The sequence below is a fragment of the Natrix helvetica genome (genome assembly GCF_964273705.1).
Source record: "Natrix helvetica genome assembly, chromosome: 2".
NCBI lineage: Eukaryota > Metazoa > Chordata > Lepidosauria > Squamata > Natricidae > Natrix > Natrix helvetica.
In genome coordinates this window covers 256,175,038-256,201,330 of record NC_138552.1, presented here as the reverse complement: position 1 = coordinate 256,201,330, position 26,293 = coordinate 256,175,038, and the positions used below count along the sequence as shown (strand labels likewise).

Here is a 26,293-nt window from a genome sequence, read left to right as displayed (position 1 = left end):
TTCAATATACTCCATCCATCTGTGTTTCATCTTTTATGAATCAGTTATTGTTACTAATAACTATACATTCCTGGGCATTTTTTCACATTCAGTTTGAGATTGGAACTTTCTTCTGAGGCGATCAGTTCTTTCTCTTTTCTTCTTGGTAATTTCAACAATTTGCTTTCTTATATTTCTTGGCCTTTAGCATTCATTTCATTCCATACTTCCTTTGGTTTCCTATGAGTTTTAGGACTTCAGAGTAATTCTTGGTATTTTTCTTGGAAGACAAAAGGTACATGCTCAGGATTATATTAGGGAAACTGGTTAGCTTTGTTGTTTTGCTTTAGCTTGATTTGGAATTTGTACATGAGGTGTTGTCTTGTTTGTTTTGAACACTGTGTTGGCAATGAAAAAAGCAGATTGGCAGAAACAGGTAAGTCATTCTGCTTTATTTCTGTTTCCTAGGCCATATAGTTCAACTGTTTTCTTTCTTACTGTTTCCAGCTTTGACATTCCTGCCTCCAACCATAAGCAGCATATTAATCAGCCTCCTCTTTTTCTGCCTCAGTGGTTCAAACATAAACATGGATAAAGGTAAAGGTTTCCCCTGTCCATTTGAGTCCAACTCTAGAGAGTGAAGCTCATCTCCATTTCTTAGCCAAGGGAGCCAGCATTGTCCGAAAACATTTTAGTGGTCATGTGACCACCATGACTACAGTATACGCCAAGGCACATGGAATGCTGTAATCTTCCCACCAAAGTGATATCTATTTATCTACTCACATTTGCATGCTTTTGAACTGCTAGGTGGGCAGGAGCTCGGCCAAGGATGGGTGATCACCCTGTTGGTGTTTGGGTCTCAAACCCAGACTGTCACTTTCCAGCTGAGAATTCAGTGTCTTTAAACACTGAGCCCTTGTGCTCCTGTTAACTTGGATCTATCATATTAAAAAATTGTCCATGAAGTCTAGTTGATATTGTGTATGCATGTAAGATCTCTGCTGTGTGAGCTGCACTGGATGCTTGTTTGATTCCAGGTCTGATTCCAGGCGTTAGTTAATACCTTTAAAGCTCTTTATGTCATGAGGCCATGTTAACCTGAGGAACTATCTTGTCCCAAATATATCAACTCATCCCACCCAATAGGCAGGAAGGCCATGTTACAGATCCTGTTAGCTAAATATTTTATCAGCAGAGTCCAGGAAGAGAACCTTTTCTGCCGTTGCCCCCACTTTTTGGAACATCTTGGTGACACAGTGAATGCAGTACTGCAGGCTAATTCTGCTGATTGCCAGCTGTTAGCAGTTCGGCAGTTCGATTCTCACCGGCTCAAGGTTGACTCAGCCGTCCATCCTTCCAAGATCGGTAAAATGAGGACCCAGATTGTTGGGGGCAATATGCTGATTCTGTAAACTGCTGCAAAACACTGTGAAGTGGTATATAAGTCTAAGTGCTATTGCTTTCTTTCCACCTGAGGCGAAGCAGACCACCAGTTTTCTGGCTTTTCAGAAGATCCTTAAAACCTTAAGTAAATTAGCATGGGGATCCAAGTCGTTGACTGCATTACATCCAAGTATTGTTTATGTTATAACCTTCCAGTTTATGAAAGTAGTGTTGTTCCTTCTTTTCTCTGTGTGTTTGTGTATTCTTAATAGTAAACAGTATGATCTTTCAACTGAAAGTGTTCAATTCCAGTCCATGTTTAAAATGTCAATATGTCATTGATTCATTTTATCTTTCATCGTAATAAGCTTTCCCATGTTCATGCTTATTACATTCCATATCCATGCTGTAAGCTGTGGATGGATTTTGTTTTCCTTCATGGAACTATCAACAACTAGATGTTTGGAAGGTATAATCTACTGTATTATAAACAGGATCAGTCGTGTACTCTGAAAGCTCGTCAATTGTTCCTTATAGCATGCTGAGTTCTAGCCAACCTGAAGGGGTCATCATGTGACACTGTATCATTAATCACTTTATCCTGCCTGTGTAGTCTTCTTCGTAAAATAAACAAGTAATTTACTATTTCTTTCTTCTGTGTAGTATGAAATGATGCCTTTGTTGTTGCCCCTAAAATGATCATTCATCTCTAGTATCACTCCTGCCAGATACAGTATAGGTGCTTGTTTGTTTAACTGTGCAGCCAGGACAACTGTAATGCCTTGGCTACAGTATGCCAAGTAGCATTGTTGCTTCATCCTTCCTAGGAAAACCCCCCCCCCCCAATCATGAAGTAGTATAGCAGAACTTGAATAGGAAAGTAAAACATGAATATGACTCCATATCATTGTTAATAAAAGAGTTCTAATAGAGCAAGACCCTGCTTATAAGCACAACTGGAAATAGCTAACACTTTAAAAGACCGACTCAAAATTCAGAAGGATCGTGAACACTGGGCCATATACAACAAAGTTCAATCCAGTGATGAGAAAGGCAAGGTCCTACAGGAAAGCCATTTGCACTGGTATAAAATAGATGGTATCTGGCTTAATAGCAACTGCAAGAGGACTTTAAGTGTTCTAATAGACCACTACTTAAGGATAAGTCAGCAGTGTGCTGTATCTGCCAAAAAAGGTAATGCATCTTAGATTGCATGAACAGGTTAGCTCCTAGAACAGTGATGGCAAAACGTTTGGTTAAAGCGTGCCAAAATTGTGTGTGTGTGTGTTATCACATGCACATCCACACCCACAATTCAGTGCACCCCACCCACCTGTGCATTCGTAAGTGACCACTGTGCATGCGTGCACAACTCCCCCCCTTGTGGGGGGGGGAGTTTTCACCCTCCCCAAGCTCTGGAGGCTTTCCTGAAGCTTGGGGAGGGCAAAAAACAAGTCCAATGGGCCAACTAGAATTTTGGAAATGATTCGTTTCTGGCTTCTGGAGGGCCGCCGGGAAAGGCCGTTTTCACCCTCCCCAGGCTTCAGGAAAGCCTCAGGAGCCTGGGGAGGGTGAAAACATGAAAAAAAAATCAATTCTGAACTTCCGGTTGGCCCTTTGGACCTGTTTTTCACCCTCCCCAAGCTCCTGAGGCTTTCCTGAAGCCTGGGGAGGGTGAAAACGGCCTCTTCCAGCCATCCGGAAGGTAGAAAATCAGATGACAGCTTGCGTGCCAGCAAATATGGGTTCGCCATCACGGCCCTAAAAGGAGTACAGAGAAGAAGAACAAAGATGTTAAGGCATCTGTAGGCTAAACGATACAAAGAACGATTAAGGGAACTAGGTTTCTCTAGTCTAATGAAGAGAAGGGCTGGGGGTGGTACAACAGTAGTCTTTCAGTACTTGAGAGGCTGTCACAAAAAAGGAGATTCTCCAAAGCACTTGACGTAAGCACAAGAAGTAATGGATAGAAGATCATTAAAGTGTGTTCCAACTTAGAACTAAGGAGAAATTTCCTGACTGCGAATAATTAATCTGTGGAATGGATCCTACCTCTGAAAGTTGTGGGTATTCCACCATTGGAGGTTTTCAAGAAGTCTTTCAAGAAGAGACTGGACAGCCATTTGTCCAACATAGTATAGGGTCTCCTGCTTGAGCTTGGACTGGAAAACCTCTAAAGTCGATTCCATGTACTTGATAATAAACCTGTAATAAATAAACTGTAAAGGATTTTCTTCTATCTGCCCCTGAATTTTTTACAATTCAGCATCATTGTATGAAACAATATTCGAGTATTATGAGAGATTATATAAATTTATTAAATTCATACTCCCTTCAGGAGCAAAAGTGACGTACAAAGCACTTTTATGCTGTTTTTCCCCACAGCAGCAGCCTGCAAGGAAGATTGCCTTGAAGAAGAGAACTGGATCTCACGTCTTTGAATATTACCTTCCTTCTTATATTAGTTAATACTATATCTTTTTTATATTGTGAAAATTAGAAGGAATACATGGAGCCAATTTGATATAGTGGTGAAAGTTCTAGTTTAGAAATCAGGAGATTTAAATTGTATGCCTCTCTTAGGCATGAAACATGTTGAGTGACTTTGAGCCACTCTTTCTCAGTCCAACCCACCACACAGACATTGTGAAAAAAATAGGAGTGTGGAGTGCATCACTCCGCATCCATTTATTCAGTGACTATTCAAAGTTACAGTGGTGCTGAATGAGAAGACTAAAAACTAGTCCTTGAAGTTGTGGCCATTACATTTAGTCACATGATTGTGATTTAGGCACTTGGCAATTGGCATGCAATTATGATGGCCACAGCATCCTGTGATCATGTGTTCACTATTTGTGACCTTCATCTTCAGATTCTGACGAGCAAAGCCAATGGGAAAAGCTGATAGGAAACTCATATTATGGTGAACAACTGTGCATGTGGTTAACAATTGTGTCAAGGACAGGGGAGAGTCTTGCCCTCAGGATACAGGTGAGCAGAGAGGTGCCACTCACCTTACTTCCGGAAGCCACTCTTTCAGTCTACGGATGCGGGATCCAATATCCTGCAATTCCATGGAGCATATACCCACAGGCAAGACAGACACAGGATGGGCCAGCAGTTGCAAAATTAGCAGCCATTCAGGGGCACAGACCTTCCATCATAATAAGTGACAGCAGGCCAGGGCCACCCTTTGGGGGGGCGACTAGGCTTCTTAGCCAACCAATGGAAAACCATAGCGTTAGATGCCCGGATTCTAAACACAGTGAGCCTAGGCCTCACCCTGGAGTTCTTCTCTACACCCTCAAGGTTTTTCATAAGCTCTGCCTCCCTAAGGTACAGAGCAAAAGGAGAGTCATGAAGTCAGAAATTCAATACCTGCTAGAAATTCAGGCCATCCAACTGGTTCCCAGAGAATAGTAGGAGCAGGGCTTCTAATCCATCCTATTCATAGTACCAAAGGCCTCGGTGTGGTAGAGGGGAATTCTGGATTTAAAATGGCTCAACACAGATCTAATATTCAGGAAATTCAAGATGCAGTCCCCGCAGTCAATACTGGAAAATGTCAGGGAGGGCAACTTCCTAATGTTCACTTAACGAAGACATACCTCCATGTTCCGATCCCTCCATCCCATTGGAAGTTTCTGTGATTCCACTATGCTGGCCATCACTACTATTCGGCCTATTCTTGGTGCCCAGAACCTTACAAAGCTTCTGGTGGCAGTAGCAGTGAACCTTGGGACAATCCCGATCTGCGCCCAGTGCTATCTGACAATATCTTGATCCAATTGTCATCCTACCTCCAGTCAATAGAGGATCTCAGGATCATAATCCAGGCCCGGCAGGATCACTTTGACAAAAGTCAGGTGGTTCCCTCCAACAGGATGCACCTGGGGGCAGTGATAGATACCAATGCATACAAGGTCTTCCTGTCCCAGGAACGAAGGATCAGCATAAGGAAACTGGTGGAACAAATTCAAAGAGACAGGTTGGTACCCATGGACCTCCTTTCTCGACTTCTAGGCAAGATGATATCGTGTATATCAATAGTGCCTTGGGCATATCTACATGCCAGGACCTTTCAATGTTTCCTCCTGCCTTACCAACGATCAGGCAGGAACAACTCCAATACCAGGGGCCGCATCCCTCAGACGATGCGACAATCTCTCCAATGGTGGAGATCAAGGGCACTAGAGAAAAGTTCTGGGTTCAAGGAACCTGCCCGACTAATCATCACCACAGATGCCAGTCTCTTTGGCTGGGAGGGCTGCCAGTCCCAGATAGCACAGGACAGTGGTCCCAACAGGACCTCAGGAATAACATCAATTGGCTGGAACACAGGGCAACGCACCTAGTTCTAAGACAGTTCCAGGAGACAGCCTCAGGGCACCATATCCTCATCCTGATGGACAACTTGGCCACAAAGGCCTACATCAACCGCCAAGGAGGTACCCATTCCAAGACACTCATGCAGGAGGCCAAACAGGCCTCTGGGCGGTGAAGCACCTGCTATCCATCAAAACGGAGCATATATCAGGCACGACCAATGTGCAGGTGGACTGGCTCAGCGAGGTCGATCACACAGAGTGGTGACTACATCTGAACCTATTCAGAGAGAGATCAAGAAGTTTCAGGGACCTGGTAGTGGACCTGTTTGCAACTCCAGAAAACACTGAACTAAATAGGTTCTATTCTAGATACCCAACACCAGGGGCGGAGGGGGTCAATGCTCTCCACAGCCAATGGCCTGCTCTATGCCTTTTCACCACTCCAGCTCATTCTGAAAGTAATCAAGAAGATACTGACGGAAGGAGCAGACATTCTACTAATAATGCCACAGTGGCCCAGACGGTCCTGGTTTGCAGACCTAGTCAATCTATCGGTTTCTCATCCCTGGAGGAAACCACTGGCCAGGATCGCGCTCAGCCAGGGGGCTGTCACTCACCCAGATCCACAATGGCTACAACTGACCGCCTGGCACTTGAATGGGCAGGCCTGAGACAATGCAACTTTAATGATAGGGTCATACAAACAATACAGGCTGTGAGGAGACCCTCCACAAATAGGATCTATAATGTTACTCGGAGAGCCTTCTGCAGCTGGTGCTACAAAATGAAACTAGATCCAATGAATGTATCAATACCCAGAATCCTAGAATTTCTTCAGGAAGGTCTAGAGAAGGGCCTCTTCCCTAACACGGTGTCCAAACCCAACTCATGCTCAGGAAAAGAAATGACACATCCTGGATGTGGGGAGAGCATTTGCAACCTATATCAAGAGAACAGCCTCAATCAGGAAGACAGAGGCCCTCTTCGTATCAGTTAAGCCCTCCGTTCTGGGCAACAGGATAACACCATTGACCATAGGTCATTGGCTAAGGTCCTACATCACCAAAGCTTATGATAGCCATGGGCTGCCACAAACTGGTCCAGTGACAGTGCACTCAACAAGAAGCACAGCCACAACAGCATCACTTTTTCTATTTGTTCATTTTGTATTTTAGTTTATATGCAGCCATGCTGGTTTTTTCTGTAATCTCTTATTTTCCTTTTTTAGTGGTATTGTGCTAGACTGGACTTTTATCAACCCCCCTTTCAGCATTTCCCATGCTTTTTGAGTTGTTTTTCTCTTTGGGAATTCTTTCCAAGCTCTCCTAGGTTTGTTGAAATCAGCTCTTTTAAACTCTTAAGACACTAGTTCGTTTTAGTTGTATTGCTTATGCTTGCAATAGTTAGGATAAAATGTAGCAGTAATGTCCAGTGATTTATATAGAGTGGTTAGAATAAAACAAAAAAGACTTTTATCTGTATTTGACAAATCCCGCATCCAATACAGCTACCAAGTACTCCCATGATCAGCTTAATGAATACATATATTTAGTCTGATTAATGAAGATGTTAAGTTTGCAGATTGTTTTAGTCCCCCTTTCTTTCCAAATTCAGCATTACCTAATCTTGTTGTATTTCTTTATATAATGATATTTGTTCTGCCTGTCTTATTTTTACTTCAACTCTTTGGATAGTTCAAAGCCAACCAATGTCTTTGTTTCTGTTCCTGTTTAAGTAGATCATGATTCTAAAAACATTAAGTAATAGAAACTAGAGTAAGTTACATTTTATATAATAGAAAATATTATTTTACTAAACAAACATAACTTGTTGGTTCTCTGTGAACATTTACAAAAACTCAGAGCTTTTGCAGGTATCACTGAAGTATATAGAAACATATTAAAAATGCTTCATTTATTTAACTCTGAATTTGCTTGAACACCTGGCAATTTATAAAGTATAGATTAAAACAGCCACAGGCTATCTATCATAAACACACACACACACACACACACACACACACACACACACACACACATGTTGTAATTGTACTGATAAATTGTACTGGTATTTAGTCATACCAGGGGTTGTAAAACAAATACATACACACACACACACACACACACACACACACACATATACATATACATATACATATACATATACATATATATATATGATACGATACTGTAATACAAAACCAGCAATAACAACAACAGTATTTAGCTTTTAAACATAAATGGACTCTTTCACTCTACAAGTACTCCCTGAAAGGACTATTTTTAGCAGTTTCTGAAAAACATACAAAGATGTGGTGAGCCTGATCTTCTCAGAAAGACTAGTCCAGGAGACAGAATCCAGTATTGAAAAGAAGTGCTGCTGGGCTTCAGCTCTCTCATGTAGCAGAAATGGGAAATTATATAAACTTTTCCCAAGAAGTTTTAATTGGATGGATTGATTCTGGTTAGAGTTGGAATTTTTAGATATTTAGGTGTCACGTTATTTAAGATTTATAGATTAAACCTACAAGGTGAGATCCACACTAATCCTTTTGGCCCACAAAGGACCTGAAAACCTGGTTCTGCCAATTAGCTTAGACCCTCATACTGGAGCAGAAAAGGCAAATGTCCTATTTGTGATTATTTTAAATATGAATTTGAGATAATTGCAGTAACCCTCTGTTCCAATTGGTTTTTAAGTAAAATTTTGTTCCTCATGACCCATTGTAAGGAACAAAAGGAATTCAGCTGGAGATGTCACTAGCTTTATGGATCTGTGGGGGTATTTTCTGCACCAAATATTTCTATAAGCTCTACAAAGTTTTGTATGGGACTTTATGTAGGGAGATAACTCATGCGTGAATTCGCAGTTAACTATCAGAACCCCAAAATTATACATAAATAAGCAGTTCATCTGAATAAAGACAGAATCTAATACTTTATACTGCCTGGAGATGCAAGGCATTACAATGGTAGGTAAATAGTCTAAAAATTCTAAATGGGAGGAGGGGGGGGGTTCCATTCCTTCTTCCATGCTTATAAACAATGGATTATTTATATCATTTTCAGTCAGGATTCAGGCTGAATTGTGACCAAGATTGAATCAGAGGGGTTTTCTAACGGTTTCTGTGACTCCTAGTAGAATCTGAGCCAAATGACAGGGAGGCCTCTTAAATGCAGTTCGGCATTCTGTGTCTGTTCTCCTAGGCGCAGTTCACAGCGCTTAAAAGTACTCAGCGAGGTGCTACAATAAGCCTAGCAGTTTAGAATCTGATGTGGGCACTGTGCAGCAGTATTTAGAGCTGTGGTTCGCCGCTTAAACCTGAATGGGAGCGACGGAGCGCTTCCAGCACCGATCCAAAAATTCAAAAGAGCACAGTTTGAATTGCAGCTTGTATTGAAGGTGTTTAAAAGTTTGCTGCCGCTCCAGATGTCTCCGGTAAAGCGCAGAGCTTTACCAGGCAGTTAGGCAGCCTCCAAGATCTTTAGCCACCCAAGGACTCACAGAATAAATGGTCGCCAACCCCCAAGGGGCTACCGGCAGGAACGGCTCTGACTCTTACAGTAGCCAACACAATGAAGTCAAATTTGTTACTTATCTCAGTAATTTCTAAACTTCGCTATGGAGCAGATAGGTAACACATCTGTCCTCACTGAGGGACTGAGTCGAAAGCTGGGTCTGCCTAGCAACAGGGGCGTGGTTTAACAGTTGTCATCAGGCTCAGTCCTATCAGTGAGTGGATGATGTCAGCCCAGTCTGGATGCTACCACCACCCTATGAGAAGAGGCGTATCAGGTAAGAACCAACTCCCTTTCAACTTTATCCTCCTGGAACTTTTGGGGATTTCTGACACCACTGTTCATGATATTAAGGGGATAAGAGTAGAGGGTATTACTCTGTGGTGGAATCCCCTCCTCCTTCCATGGTAGTTCTACTTGGTATTAGTCAGGGGACAGTTCTAGTCCCAGACTTCTCTTGTATGTGTATCTCAGCCTTTCTCTCACTGCTGGGTGAGGTAAATCATCAGCAGGGGGTGAGATATCAGTATGCTGATCCTCAATTACACATCTCTACTGCTCCCTATATAAGCAATGCTGTCAATATTAGTACTCATTGCCTGGAGGCTGTGAGAGTAAGGATGCATAAGAAAAGTCTGTGACTCAATCGCAGCAAGACTAAGTGGCTTTAGAGTTTTGCACCACCATCCCCTTTATCTGGAGATTTTTCAGCTTTAATTCTTAGCATGTTATCACTCTGTCATCCCTACAAAGAAGACCAGACCAGGAAATGTGCCTCTACAAGAAAATTAAAGTTATATATTATTTAGACAGGCTATAGTAATAGAATCTACCTGTCGGCTCTTCAATGTAGACTGGACTAGGAAGCCAAATTAATGAATGATGTTACAATAATATTTTATTATAAGGTTATAATAAAAGAATCTTGCAAGACTAAATGTGCCTCCCCATTCCCTCCCTTTATCTAAAAGAGAACTGGAGAGAGTAGGCCTAAGATGCTTTCTCAGATTACATTTCTTTTTCAGACACAAATTTCTTTTGTCTGACCATTGTCCTGGTTGTGGCTCTTCCTCTGGTTCCTCAAGGTTACTCTTAGAGCCATGATGGCGAACCTATGGCACGTGTGGCACAGGTGGCACATGGAGCCATTTGTTAGGGCACACAAGGCATTGCTGTGTCAGCTCCAGTGCGTCTGCGCATACTTCAGCCTTCTTTTGAGGCCATTTTTTGTCCTCCTTCAAAGAAGCCTCCGGAGTGTGAAAAACCGGCCCTATGAGCAAACGAAGTTTGAGAACAGACTTCCAGTTTGCTCGTAGGATCGGTTTTCGCCCTCCGGAGCCTTCAGGAGGCTTCCCTGAAGGCTCCGGAGGGCAAAACACGGCCCTATGAGCAAACGAAGTCTGTTCCTGAACTTTCGGTTTGCCCATAGGGCCGGTTTTTTGCGCTCCGGAGGCTTCAGGGAAGCTCCTCAAGCCTCTGGTATGGGTGTACCAGTGGCAGCTGGGAGCAGCGGCCACCGTACCAGAATGATACTTTGGAGGGCTCACCCGCTTGTCCTCGTTCCTTACCTCTATTTGAGCTAACTGGGCCATTTGTGCACACACGTGCAGCATACAGTGCCTGTGCGAACTCCACTGAACAGCTGGAGCATTGCAGGGCGGTGGGTGTGGATGTGTGTGCAGCGCGCATGCCCGTGGTGGACGCCCGGCCCCATTGCAGCATACTGGTTGTGATGGGATTTGGAACCCACCACTGCTCCAGAGGGCCTCCTGGGGGCAGAGGAGGCTGTTTTTTCCCTCTGCAGGCTCCTAGAAAGGCTTTGGAGCCTAGGGAGGCCAAAAAAAGTGACCCAAAAGGGGGGAGCGCTGGTCATGCGCATGCACGCGGGGTGGAGCATGTGCATGCATGCTGGGGTCACGCGCATGACATTATGAGTGTGGCATGCCTGCGTATGACCCTCCTGCTCTCCCCCGCTTTTGGCATGGGAGCCAAAAAAAGTTTAGCCATCACTGTCTTAGAGCCTCATTACAATATCCCATCCAATGCATCAGGAACCTCTTCCAAATACTACCTTGTTTCCCAAGTCTTAAGGAATGTTTAATCTGCTTTGATTATTTAATGGTTCTTGTTAACTTCCCTCAGAACAGTGGTAGGTTGCAGGCAGTGTGCCCTGGTACGGGCATACCGGAGCCTGCCCGGAGCACCGGGTACCGTTCCGGTACGATGCTCTGGAGGGCCCGCCCGCCCGCCTGAGCTCCTTACCTGTCCTTTAAGCCTTTGGTGCGCACGGCGCCTACGCGACACAGTCTTCCCTCTTTAACCTTAAACTCCTCTATCCCACATGCACAGAATACCTCAGGCCAGAGTGATAGGAATGAGCAGGAAACGTGAGGTCATCTCTCTAATTGTCTATATACTTCCACATACAGAGTTGATGGGCACCCTGGAAGTCCTGAAGAGCATGTTGCAGCTATGGCTAGGATGACTTATTCCAAATGTATCTTATGCATCAGCCCATTGGGGATGGATTGGGAAGCTCTTGTCACTCATGCTTTAGTCACTTCCCAATTGGATTACTGCAGTATACTCTCCATGGGGTTGCCAAATGTGGTTTGTGCTGTGATTTTGTTATATAGCACTGGAATCATTATAATTGTTTTAATGGTGCTTTCTCTTTTTTTTCTAGAGATTGTTTTTCTTGTGAATGGTTGCTAGCCAGCCAGAGTTATGTATGCAAGATATGTGATCATATACATTTTTTAAAATGCTTAACTAGGAAGTGATAAATCATTTCAAATGTGAATGTGTTTGTTTACTCTTTTAATTGAAAGTTAATAAATTACACATAACATCTCTTCAAAAGAATCTATTAAAATCAAACAGCAGTGTTAATAATAACTCTGTAGAACTCTATTTTTAAGTATATAGTTTCTAAAAGCCCAGTCATCTATTTATAGTTGTGTATTCTTTCATAACTTACTGGTGCAACTATATTAAAGAAATAATACTTCTGGGATTTCTGGTGAGGAAAATGGTGGTTTTGTGAGCTCCAGCGTACTCAGAAATCACATCACAGCTTATTTTGCCCCTTAAACAACAGGGAGGCCATATTTTTTCCTCTGGGTTGAAAGAAGTAGAAATCAACCTACTTGATCCCCAGACAGTTCCTCCTCGCAAATTTCTGAAATGGTGGTTTCCCCAATTGACTTATTAGTTCAACAATGGGGAGGGGGAGACAGATTTTCATAAACTTTACAGCTTTGACATGGCCAATTTTATGGACACTAGAACCACCCTTCAGTGTTTCTGAATCTCTTTTTGAATGTATTCATCTTTGTAGATAAATAGAGACTTTATCTGACTTTTGATCTCACGACTATTGGGATGCTGCAATGGTTGTAAGTGTGAAAAACAGTCCCAAGTCACTTTTTTCAGTGATGTACTTTTAATGGTCATTAAATGAACTGTTGTAAATCAAGGACTCTATGATATATAAGATTAAACTTCAACAATAATAATCTATGCTAACTATAAGAGAAATAGAGACAACATTGAAATATGTGAAGCAGAAGAAATTTTGAATTTGCAAATAAACCTGGAAAATGGTTGGTATGTAAACTGAGAAGGAAAAGAGAAAAGAAAATGATACTGAAAATTTAAAAAGGAGATAAATTATTAGTGGACAAAATTAGTGTACAGAAAACTTTTATTATTACAGTTTGTATAAAGCCTAAGATACTTTCTCAGAAAAAAAATGAATAATAATACGTTACAAAACAAAATTTATAAAAATTTTCAGAATCCCAAATTATGAACAGTCCTGTATCTACTATGGAGAAATCAGAAGTTATAAAAAATTAATTAAAAAGTATATAAAATCAAAAAAGTGAAGACCAACTTTTACAGCAATTTTCTGATGACGTCTGTTTTACAAAGAGAAGTAATGCCAGAATTTTGGAAGAGGCCAATATTGCACTACTAAAGGGAGGACAAGTTTTAACTTCTATTAAAAATTGTAGACCAATTTCTTAATTGAACAATTATAAATTGTTTTCATCAATTTTGTCAGACTAAAGAAAATTTTTATAAGAGCTTATTCATGAAGATCAATGTGGATTTTTACCTAAAAGACAACTAAAAGATAATATGAGGCCTGTACTGGATATAATATAATATCTACATACCAGACGTGGTATTCAGCTGGTTCGCACCGGTTCGCCGGAAGCAGTGGCGGACATTTTGTCCAGTTCGACGAACTGATAGTGATGACAGTCCCTGTGTCACCAGTTGCTCACCCTGCCCTCCCGGTCACCGCTCACTCATCCCGACGCTTTGCATATCAGCTCTCAGGTGGCGGCTGGCTGCAGACTGCTGAAAAGTCGTCCTACAGTGCTTGCAAACCGTGTTGCCGGTTTCACGCCATTTTCTTGTGCTTTGGAGGCTGACTTTCACAGTGAGTGTTTCTCTGCAGTCCCTTTGTGACGTGAAGGTGCAGAAAGAGTGAATGTAGAATTTTTTTTTGGATAGAGCTGCATTAAGGGGAGCCTTTCCCAGGCTGGGGATTTGCCCTAATTTTTGCATGGCCATTAGTGCAGGAATACGGATTCAAATTTCTAATGGTCTTTTCAAAATGGCGGACCATTCCTTGCCCACAAGCAGCAGCCTGACAGAACCTTCCCCCAGGCAGAAATCTTCAAGGGGAGCTTCAGACAAGTCCCAGGCCCCAGAATCAAGGAAGATCTCATCTGCTGCTGAAAAAGATGCAAAAAGGAGACAAAAGCTGCTGGAAAAACAATTATCCAAGGCCCAGACAGGCAGAAACAGACAGGGTATTTGGATTCCAGTGAGTATACTTGAGATTTCTCACCCCTTGGAGATAGAAACTGGTATCACAGATTCTGGAAGAGTCAGCTAGATTGGTCACCCAACACCAATGAGATGCACCCTTTTCATGCAGTCCCTTATGAGGAGGATTTTGTTCCTCTCTTTTGCTTATTACCTGCTTCCTTGGGATCTGCTGTTGCTGCTAGGCCTTCTGTACCTTCAGCTACCTTTACTCTCACAGCAGCGGGCCTCCCCTCTGGGGAGGATCAGGCCCTGGTCTCTCTCAGGAATGGTGTGCCATTATTACTGAGACCATTACACAGGGCATTGAATCAGCTCTTCTCCAGAGAGGCCTGCCGTGCCATCCTCTGGCAGGGCTTCCTCGTTTCAGGTCTGCAATTACAGCCTCCAATTAGTTTCCCTTCTAGATAGGAATCTCATTCCCCTCCCCCTTCCCTTCATAGTGAGGTTTCGATTATGGGACACGAGGAGTCGGGGGACCAGGATCTGTCGGAGGATGAGGGCCTCATCCCAGACAAGCCTTCTTTCATGGGGCTATTTCGCCCTGTCCTATTCAACACCCTATTGTTTAAGGCCAAAACAATGGCCAATATGGGGGTGGCAGATAGACCGACACATTCAGCTCCAGTTACTCAAGACCCTAATGCCCTTTTGTTCATGGAGCCAGTGATGGAACAGGAGGTCATTCCTTTCTCCAAATTGTTTATGGATGTTATTCAGCAATAGTGGCACCAGCCAGGCGCCATAGCGGCCCTTAGTGGGATTGATAGGAAGATATATGGGGTAGATCAGGAGCTTGAGGAGCTCCTTAAAGTTCCAACTGTGGACGCTCCTATGGCTACCTTGTCCTCCTCATCCATCCTCCCTTCCAACACAGCGAAAGGCTTGACGGCGGAGGATAGGAAGGCAGAGATGTCTTCTCACAAGACAAGCACCTGGGCGATTAGATAAGCTACATCAGCTTCCTTCTTTGCTAGAGCATCCTTACTCTAGCTTCGTCAAATGCAGACCAGAGCCTCCCCAGAAGACACCAGGTTGTTACACGACATTAACAAACTGATAGCAGCTGCTGAATATTCAGCAGATGCCACCCTCAATACAGCTAAGTCCACTTCCAAGGCTATGGTGTCCAATGTCACCTCTCGTCACCTCCTGTGACTATGCCACTGGCAGGTTCACATGAAGTCTAAGTGGATGTTAGTTTCAGCCCCATTTAAGGGTAGCATCCTCTTTGGAGAGATGCTAGACCCTATCTTAGTGGAAGGTAAGGATAAGAGGAAGACTTCCGCACATGTACAGGAGGGCAGAGTGAAGGATCACTCTGTATTATCGCAGGGAGTCCTTTCGGGCCCCGGAGATGGGGCTTAGCTCCCCGTCATATCAAAGACCTTACCCCCAGAGTGTCGACTAACCTCAAGATAGGTTTTGCCTTAGGGATAGAGTTAGGCAGCCTCAGACCAGGTGGCCCTTTCAGGGGTCTAACAACCGGTCTTGGCCATTGATTGGCTCTCTTCGTCAGTCAGTGGCAAGAGTCAATTACCGACGCAGACAGTAAAACTTGGCCTCATTCTTAGAATTTTGTTCCATCCCCCCGAGATGCTTCATTCGGTGTCCCATTCCCAGGGACAAGGTCAAAAGGGAATAGTTGGAATTGGAGATCCAGCATTTGCTGGACATCCAGGCCATAGACCCGGTGCCCCAGGAACATCAGAAACTAGGATTTTATTCCATCCTTTTCCTGGTTCTGAAGGCCTTGGGGGTGGGATGGAGAGCTATTCTAGATTTGAAACAGCTTAGTGTCCATCTAGCGTACAAGCGCTTCAAGATGCAAACCCTCCAGTCTAGCCTGGGTTGCATCAGACAGGGAGATCTCTTCACCTCTATAGATCTCAAGGAGGCTTACCTCCATGTCCCCATTTGGCCCTCCCACAGGCAGTTCCTCAGGTTCTCTTACGCAGGGCTCCCATTTCCACTACCGGACCATGCCCTTCGGCCTTTCATTGGCCCCCAGAACCTTCACCAAGCTTCTAGCAGTGGTAGCAGCCCGCTTTCAGGAGCAACCGGTCAGATTACAATGTTACCTGGACGACATCCTCATCCAGTTGTCCTCACCACATCAGGCAGGTCAGGATCTCCAACTCCCCAGAGACACCACCACCAGACTTCCCCATCTGGGAGCAGTAATAAACATAGAGACCTGCGAAGTTTACCTTTCCCAGGAATGTCATGCCAGCATCCATTGCATTGTGAACCAGGTGAGATCACGTCACAAGGTGCAAGTGCTTCTTCTTTCCCAACTATTAGGGAAGATGATGTCCTCCATAGCAATCATTCCCTGAGCTCGGGTACACGCATGGGCCCTTCAATGGTTCCTGCTCCCGCACCAGAGGTCCAGGAACAGCAGCTCCCCCATCACGGTCCGGGTCCCTCTGAGGTTGAGTTGTTCCCTGGAATGGTGGACGTCACCAGCATAACATCAAACACCAGTCTCTTCGACTGGATAGCTGATCTTCAGTCTTAGTGATGCAGCGTCATTGGTCACCGGAAGACCTACCACACAACATCAATTGGCTGGAGCTGAGAGCAGTGCATCTGGCACGCCGCCCACTTCCAGCCACAGGTATCTGGCCGACATGTTCTCTTGCTCACAGACAATGTGGCAGCTAAAGTGCATGTAAACAGCAGGAGGGCACCCATTCAGATTGCTCATGTGAGAGGTGGAACAGAAGGGCATCTGGGTGGAGAAGCACATCCTCTCCCTATGGGCAGAACATATCTCGGGAGCCTCCAACGTTCAGGTGGACTGGTTGAGCAAAACCACCATCGATCAGTCCGAGTGGCATCTGCATCTGGATGTCTTTCAACAGCTGTCCGAGGGGTTTGGCCGCCCAACACTAGACCTGTTTGCCAGCCAGGAGAACAGCCACCTCCCAAGGTTCTTTTCCCGGTTCCCATCCTGAGGCGCCAAAGAAACAAATGCTCTCCACTGCCCATGGTCTCCCGGCCTCTTGTACGCCTTCCCTCCCCTTCCCCTCATACTGAGGGTCTCAGGAAAGCGTTGTCAGAGGGGTTGGAGGTTGTTCTCATGGCCCAGGAGACTATGGTTCGCTGATCTGAAAGGTCTGTCTGTATCTCCCCCCCCGGAGGATACCCCAGCACAGGATACCCCTCAACCAGAGCCTCAGTGGCTCCAGTTGACCTTCTGGCACTTGAGAGGGAGATCCTGAGAGCAGATCACCTCTCTGACAGGATGATCCAAACTATACTAGCCTCCAGGCGGCCTTCCATGAACTGAATGTACAATGCAACCTGGGCCTCATCCTGCTGATCGTGCACCAAAGGAAGAATAGTTCCATCTTCGGCATCAGTCCCACAAATTTTAGACTTCCTTCAGGAGGGACTTGATAGGGGGCTATCCCCCAACACTCTCTGCAGACAAGCGGCTGCTTTGTCCACAATTTTGAAGTATGACGATCTGCAGTCCCTTGCTCACCACCAGAGAATGCACAGTTTACTGAAGGTGGCAACTAATCTGAAGCCCCCTATGATACATAGATATCCCACTTGGGACCTTTCGCTGGTTCTACAGACCCTCACCTCTCATCCCTGTGAGCCATTGAAGTCTACCAGTCTCTGGCTGCTAACATTCAAGGTTGCCTCCTTGTAGCTATCACCTCTGCCAGGAGGATTTCCGAGCTGGCAGCCCTCTCTGTGAGGGAGGACCTTTGTATTCTGCACCCCAACAGTCATCTTGCGGTTGGATCCAGCCTTCATCTCCAAAGTCAACTCCTGGTTCCACAAGGCCCAGGAGGACATCCTGCCGAACTTTTGCCCAAGACCTGCTCATCCTCGGGAATGGTGATGGCATACCTTGGATATGCGATGAGCTCTTCAAAGATACATTAGGACAACAGCCTCCTTCAGACAGACACAATCTCTGTGCATTTCCTTTCAGCCGACATCCATGGGGAAGAAGGTAACACCAGCCACCATTGGTCTCTGGATACAAGCTTATATTGCAATGGCCTACAATCAGCAGGCCAGGCCCTTGCCAGGGTGCATTACGGCTCATTCGACCAAAAGCATGGCCATGGCGGCTGCTTGGAAAATGTAAGCATCAATCGAGGAGATTTGCAGGGCGGCGACCTGGGCCTCTCCCAGACTGGACATGTTTGTTCGGCTGAGGCTTCGTTTGGGAGACAAGTGCTACAAAGGGTTCACACAGACATGGGGACCCTGGACCAGCCTGTTTCCTTCCCTTGAGACATTGTTTGGGTATGTCCCATGCTTGGACTCTCACGTAGAACACAGGAGAAAGACCATTGTCTTACCTGAACAGTCATTCTATGTGTGCTGCAGGAGAGTTCAACCCCACCCTGTGGCCTTCTGGTCCAGTGTCAGGAGTTGGTCAATTCATCCGAGACATCGTGTCTTCTAGATCCATTCCTTTGTTGAAAAAAGGAATCGCTGAAGGAAGAGGCATGGCCAAAGCTTTTAACTTTTCAGTCTCTGGCCAAATAGACAGAAGATAACCCATGTTTGAACTCTCCCGCAGCGCACTTAGAACGACTGTTCAGGTAAGACAACGGTCTTTTTCCATTGTTTCTCATCCAGTTAGTAAGATGTTATTTTAAATTGTTGTCTTAGATAATATGAGAAACCAGAATATTTTTATTTTTATAATAACCAAGGAGTTACATAGGTTTATTCTGAGCAAATATGAACTACATAATGGCAAATTTAAATTTAATTATCTTGCTTTTGAACTACTTATTCTGGAATTATCAGTCTTCTGTATAAGTCCAGATTTTATTAGTCTCAGCCTACTTCCATTGTGCTATATGTAGAATTACCTTTTATCAAATGTTTCTTAATATGATCAACAAATACAGTAATTGACTCTGTAACTATGGGTATAGCAAATTGAATTTGTTAATTCTAGCATTACTTTTGTTACAAAATCACTGTATATGCTTACCACAAAGTGGTTATTAAGCGACACATCATATGATTCCTTTGCTCAACAACTGCAATTCTAGCACTCCCAGTTGTGGATGTTAAGCAATTGTATAGATCAGTGGTAGTCAACTTGTCCCTACTGCCCATTAGTGGGCGTCCCAGCTTTCATGGTGGGCGGTAGGGGTTTGCTATAACTCTGCTTTATAAATTTTATAAAGCAAAGTTACTTCCCTACTTTACAAATCATCATTACTGTGGAACCGGTGGGCAGCTAGAAAATTTTACTACTAACATAATTTAATTTAATAATAAATTAAATTTATTATTACTAACATGGGTGGTAGGTATAAAAAGGTTGACTACCCCTGATATAGACTATTAAGTGGATGGAGTTCTAGGTATGGAGCACGAGGTAGTTTGGGGGGGGGGAGGCAGGGGTACTCTATGAGGCTCCGCATAAGAGCTGAAAATCCTCCCTGCTGAAATCCAAGTAGGATTTTAAGCCCCTGAGCAGAGAGGCACTTGTGTGCAACCTGTGGCTGGCCGCCCAGGGCCTCTCCCTCTTTCCTAAGGCACTCCTCTGTATCTGTATCTTACCACTTTCACTCTCCACTATTTGCTTGGATTTTGCTCCTCCTTACTGGTGACTGACTGAAAGAACTGCCAAAAGAGATCAGCTCTCCATACACAGAAGGGAACTTATTTAGTGGAGTGCAGGAGCATGAGTGAAATCTTCAGGGTTTGGGTTTTGGCTTGATTCTGCACCCACAAAAGGAGTTCAGCTTCCCTCTGCCTCAAGGAAACTCCTTTGGTGGGGTGCTGGAACAGAGCTATAATCGCCAGGATTTTGGCTGTTTCTGTATCTCTCTGAAGGAGATCAGTTCCTCTTGGGAGGCAGCTCTTTCAACCAGCTCTTTTTGGCTTCGGATGATATAAAATAGTTGTGTCAGCATTCTTGAGGTGTACTGAATTTAGTATTCATATTTTTAAAAAAAAAAGGTAAAACAGGATGCTAATTTAATGTATAAGTAATACAAGAAAATTATTGTTTTTTTAAATATGTAATAATGAATATGGATATAAATCACAGAGTGCATTTTCTTAAAATTACAGAAAGATTGTACAGTGGAACTAGCTGTAAATAAAATAATTCTACAGTTGTTGCCAGAATGGCAACTTATTATCAAATATAAAGTGAAGGTTTTAACATTTCCTAGCTGGTGTTTGTCTGCATATGTATAACAATCTTTATATGCTGCGTCAGTTGGACAAATTTAGCACTAAAATCCTTATTCCCCAGTCCAATTATGATACAGGATTTGCTTAACTCATTTAGTTAGTAGCAAATTTTCATTCTGTTTGGCCTATCTTTCATGCACTGCTTTGACAAATCTAAAGAAATTAAATACCAATAGGTATATAACTTTCCATTAAGTTCACTTAACTTCTACAACCTAGTCTACAAAAGTGTATTTGGTTTATACAGAAAATATTGTAAATGTAAAGAGAGTTTATTATAACATATTAAAAGACGTAAAAGCCCAGTCTTTCCCAGAGGCTGTCTTATAGAGGGGATTCCCCCCCCCCCCCCCCGGGATCCTTAGTGGAAAAATGCTGTACCTGAGATGAAGAATATTCAAGGAAAGATGGCAAATTATTGAAGAAAAGAGGAAGGAGTTTCTTCCAGATTATAATTAGATATTTCACAGCAGTGCTTTATGGTAGCATTGTTAAAGTCAGTTCGTGTGTGTGTGTGTGTACACATAAATATGTGTGTGTGTGTATTAATGTTGGTAACAATTTATTTGTTTGTGTATTGAATTTATTTGACTGTCCACTCAGCACACAATTTGGAATGCTATTGCCCTTTGGCAACTTTCATATGTTGCAGAATTCAGAATGTTAGGAATGTAAGCTAATAAGGCATGAGAGTAGTACTGTTTCTTTAAGTACTGCTGTAATGGGATTGGTTGCTGTTACCTCAAGCAGCCATAAGATGGAGCCAGAATGACTGTTAGCTCTCTGTTTGTTAGATGCTGATCGGTGGATACTGCTTGTAGATGTATTGTGAGTTACTGTGAGTTTTGCTACTGTTAGCGACTTTGTGTGCTGAACTGATTATATGATACTGGACTATGTTCGATGGATCACTCCTTAACTGAGAATATAGATAACTGACTGACTGAACCGTGTGTAAATTGAACTCTGAATACCTCTATTTTCCACATAAGTAAATTTTACTATTCGGTGTCCCTGTATGCTGGTTTGTGCGTGTTTTTCCACACCACTCTCATTACACTTCTCTGCACACTGGCTCTCCTAACGGGGAGCTTACCTAACACAGATGATTTTCATAACCTTGATATCGGAGTGTAATACTATATGTAGCGCTTAGGTTATGGCAAGAATTGAGACTGGAAATTCCATTGCTAAGTAATACAGTTGTAAAGTGTGATGTTACATGAGCATGTTACTTATTGATGGCAATCCTGGACATCTCCATTTCTGTAGTTAACCAAAGACCAACAGGTTGTTAAATAAGGACTTCACTTCACTGTGACATGGGAAGAGGTGTTAAAATCATATCCCAGGGTAAATAGGCCAATGGGTGATTGCTGTGGGTAGGTGTTAGGAAGTACAGCTGAGCAGGGAGTGTCATGGATGCTATGGAGTATGTGGGGTAAGTGGCTGTCATGGGTGTTGTAGAGTGTGGGCAGGGGTTGTGGGGATCTTGCGGCATTGAAGTATAGACTGAAGAGCGCTAAGGAGTGTATGATTTCAATGCCGTCTTGCAGCTCCTCAGGGAAAAAAAAGTAAGAGCTATTTGCAGGGGTGGCTTGTGACTTCCTTCTAGCTTCCCAATTGACTTTGCTTCCCCCTGCCAGCAGGGAAGGATGTAAATCGTGATCACATAACTGTAGGATGCTGCAATAGTTGTGAGGGCCAGTTGCCAAGCATCTGAATCACAGTCATGTGGCCATAGGGATGCTGACATGGCTACAACTTCTGAGGATGGGTCATTAGTCCCCCCTTGTTCAGTGCCATTATATGTTTGTACAGTCACCGGGCAAGTGGTTGCAACCCAATTATCTGTAAGCATATTTGTTTCCTATTTTTCCTGAATTCCTTGTGTGTGAAGTAAACACTGAATGCCTTTTTTCAATTGATGTAAACATGCTATTTTTCAGAATCTAAGAAGTGCAAAGTGAGAATTAAGTATAAATTTCAGTCCACCAAATAGTACTCTTTTGGTTTTGATCAAAATATTCTGCTGTTATTTATTTCCATTGAAACGTAGAGATAAATATGGGTTTAGAAAGTGAAATTCATTAATGTTTTGTTATTAATGATGTAATAAAGAGTTCATTTATCAGTTAGCATGTTACATTTTGTTGGAAAAAGGTAGACGTAATCTATTCAAATTCAGTGCCGTAATTCAATTCAGATTATACTCAACAACTGTGATGGCGAACCTATGGCACGCATGCCACAGGTGGCACGTGGAGCCCTCTCTGCGGGCATGTGAGCTCTTTCCCCAGCCCAGCTCCACTGCACATGCGCACGTGCCTCCCGCCAGCCAGCTGATTTTGGGTCTCTGCTACACCTGCGTGTGGTGCAGGGCACATGGGGGAGACACGAGTGCATGCGCGTAGGGTGCTGTGCATCCACCTGTTGCCCATATTTGCTCCCAGGAGGCTGCACAGAGGCCTACTAGGCCCAAAATGGGGTGCGGGGGTGCATGTGCAGGGGGTGGGGTGCACGGGGGGTGTTGCGTGCGCATTTCATTATGGGTGCATGCTGTTGAGTGCATGTGTGCGCTTTCAGCACGCAACAACAAAAAGGTTAGCCATCACTGCTCTATAAGATGTTCTGTATCCTAGTTATAGAGAAATAATTTTTTCATGTTTTTGAAAAAGCCTTTCTTGTATGTTGGTAACATTCTCTCCATTTTATCCTTTCATTTTGAATCCTTTGTTCCAGATATTTTACTATATTTTCATAAAGTCCTTCACTAGAAAGTGGGTGAGCAAAAACAACTGGGAAGGAGATGTTTCAGGAATGCAAAATGATGAGATATAATATGTGCATAATATGTTTAATATTTACATAAAGTTGCTAGAGAAGGCTATCTGAGAGCGTAGGGTATGATACCATCAGTGTACATTACTACCTGGAAACTGTCAGATGGGATGAAACAGATTATAGTTGAACCCAAGCAAGATAAGAGTTGCTGTTTATGTAGCAAGATGCTTTGTTAGCTCTGATATTTTCTCTTAACCACTTGGTACACCTGATCTGTAAAGCAGCCTTCATCCAAAGATCAGACATGCCCCTACGTTGTTGTCTTTATAGAAGTTAATGAAAACTGAGTATTTTCAGACAAAGTATGGAGGTGGAGATGCTACCTCTGTTGCTTACAGATACATAATATATATTGTTCTGATATTATTTGCTCATTTATATGTTATTGATTTATGTTATTTTAGTTTTAATTTAATTTTTTTTGTAGACATTTTGTTTATATTACAGATAGTCTTTGACTTACAACAGGTCACTTAGTGGCATTTGGAAGTTAGGACAGATCTACCTGGGGCTACTTGTAACCTGGCTCCAGCGTTACACTGGCACCCCACCCCCACCCCACCGCCATTGTATGATTGCATGCTGGGCACTCCACAATCAGTCTTCATTTATATTTCCAATCTTTTTGCTTAATGACTGCAGTGTTTGCTTAATTACTGTGATGAGCACTTTATAACCATGTCAGTCACTAAATGACCACCGGGAAAAAATGATATAATTAGGTCAGTCATGTTGATGATCCATTTTACAATCAGCAGGCTCTATTACAGTTACAGGATGGCCACTACTTACACTGTGGATTATATTGTTCAGATAATTCTCAATTTACAATCATTTGAAATTGCAATGACAGTGAAAAAAGTGATTTATTGACCGGTTTTCACACATACAACCATTACAGCATTCCCATGGTCACATGATCAAAATGTGGGCACTTGCCATCTGGCATGATGCTGGAGTTATGGGATCGCTATTTGTATTCTTCCCAGCTGGCTTCTAACAAGCAGAGTCAATGGGGGAAACCAGATTCATTTAAAGATCACATAATTGACTTAGCAATTGCAGTGATTCATTTAACACCTGTGGCAGAAAATGTAAAATGGGGCAAAATTCACTTAATAACTGCCTTGCTTTACAATAAAATTTTGTACTGAATTGTGTTTGTACATCGAGGACTACCTGTATTTTTACCAGGCCATTTTATGCCTCACTGTAACGTTAAATGCTTGGTAACATTTAGCTTCCTTTCTAGCTGTAACGTTATGATAACGGAGTTCTTACCTTAAGGAACATAGATGCAATGACTTTATTAGCAAGACAGAACACTTTGCATTCCTTTTTTTTTATTCTGAATAACAGACAACTCAAGATTATAATCATCTCCTTTTATATAGTCCATCAGTAACAAGTCCTGGATTTCAAAATATAGAATTTCTTTGTTTTTGCATTAGCATTATTGTAGTAATTAATAACAGAACAGAATAACAAAGTTAGAAGGGACCTTGGCGTTCTTTGGTCCAACAACTCCACCCCTCCACCCCCCCCACTTAGGCAGGAAACCCTATATCATTTCAGACAAACGGTTGTCCAATCTCTTTTTAAAAACTTCCAGTGTTGGAGCATTCACAACTTCTGGAGGCAAGTTGTTCCACTGATTAATTGTTCTAACTATCAGGAATTTTCTCTTTAATTCTAGGTTGCTTCTCTCCATGATTAGTTTCCATCCACTGCTTTTTTTCCTGCCTTCAGGTGTTTTGGAGAATAGCTTGACTCCCTCTTCTTTGTGGCAACTCTTGAGATATTGGAACTACTGTCATGTCACCCCTAGTCCAATCCCAGCAGCCGTTCTTTATATGTTTTAGCTTACAGTCTTTTAATCATCTTTTGTTGCTCTTTGCAATCTTTCTAGCGTCTCAACATCTTTTTACATTGTGGCGACCAAAACTGTATGCAGTATTCCAAGTGCATTATAAAATGGTATTAACACTTCATGTGATCTTAGTTCTATCCCTCTGTTAATGCAGCCTAGAACTGTGTTGGCTTTTTTGGCAGCTACAGCACACTGCTGGCTTATATTTAAGTAATTGCCCACCTGGACTCTAGGATCCCTCTCACAGTTACTACTATTGAGTCAGGTACCACCTATACTGTACATTATGTTTGCCTCGCCTAAATGTAAAACCTTACTTTTTTTTACTGTTGAATTTCATTTTGTGTTAGATAGCTGTTCAAGTCTGTCAAGATTCTTCTGTATCTTAAGCCTATCTTCTGGAGTTTTGGCTATTCCTGCTAGCTTGGTGTCGTCTGCAAATTTGATAAGTTTCTCATCTATTTTCCCATCCAAAATCATTGATGAAGAAGTTGAAGAGTACTGGGCCTAAAACAGAGCCTTGGGGTACTCCACTTCACACTTCCTTCTATGTAGATGCAATTCCATTGAGAACTACACATTGAGTGCGGTTGGTCAGCCAGTTACGAATCCATCTGGTGGTGGTGCTGTCCAACCCACATTCTTCTACTTTATCTAGTAGTAGGTTATGGTCTACTTTATCAAATGCCTTATTGAAGTCCAAGTAAACTATATTGACGGCATTCCTCTGGTCCACTAATTTTGTCACTTTGTCAAAGAATGCTATAAGATTAGTCTGGCATGATCTGTTTTTGACAAACCCATGTTGGCTTTTGGCTATTACTTTGTTTACTTCTAGGTGTTCTCTAATTCGTTGCTTGATTATTATTATAGTACTGGGCCTAAATCAGAGCCTTGGGATATCCCACTGGATACTTCCCTCCATGTAGATGCAGTTCCATTGAGGACTACATATTGAGTTGGTCAGCCAGTTATGAATCCATCTGATGGTGATGCTGTTGTAACCCACATTTTTCTATCTTATCAAGTAGTTGGTTGTGGTCTACTTTATCAAATGTTTTACTGAAGTCCAGGTAAATTATATCCACAGCAATTCTCTGGTGCACTAATTTTGTCAAAGAATGCAATAAGATTTGTCTGGCATGATCTGTTTTTGACAAACAGATCATGCCAGATGTTGGCTTTTGACTATGACTTTGTTTGGCTCTGGGTGTTTGTGGTTTGTTGCTTGATTATCTTTTCCAGAATCTTCCCAGGTATTGAGGTCAGGCTGATAGGTCCGTAGTTTTCTGGATATATCCCCCCCATTTTTTTTCTTTTAAAGA

General features: G+C 42.9%; 1 protein-coding gene across 3 annotated transcripts in view; it reads left to right on the top strand.

The window, feature by feature from the left end:
• FBXO11 (F-box protein 11) overlaps positions 1–26,293 on the top strand; it is an 88,837-nt gene that overhangs the window by 24,602 nt on the left and 37,942 nt on the right. The gene's annotated exons all lie outside the window — the stretch shown is intronic.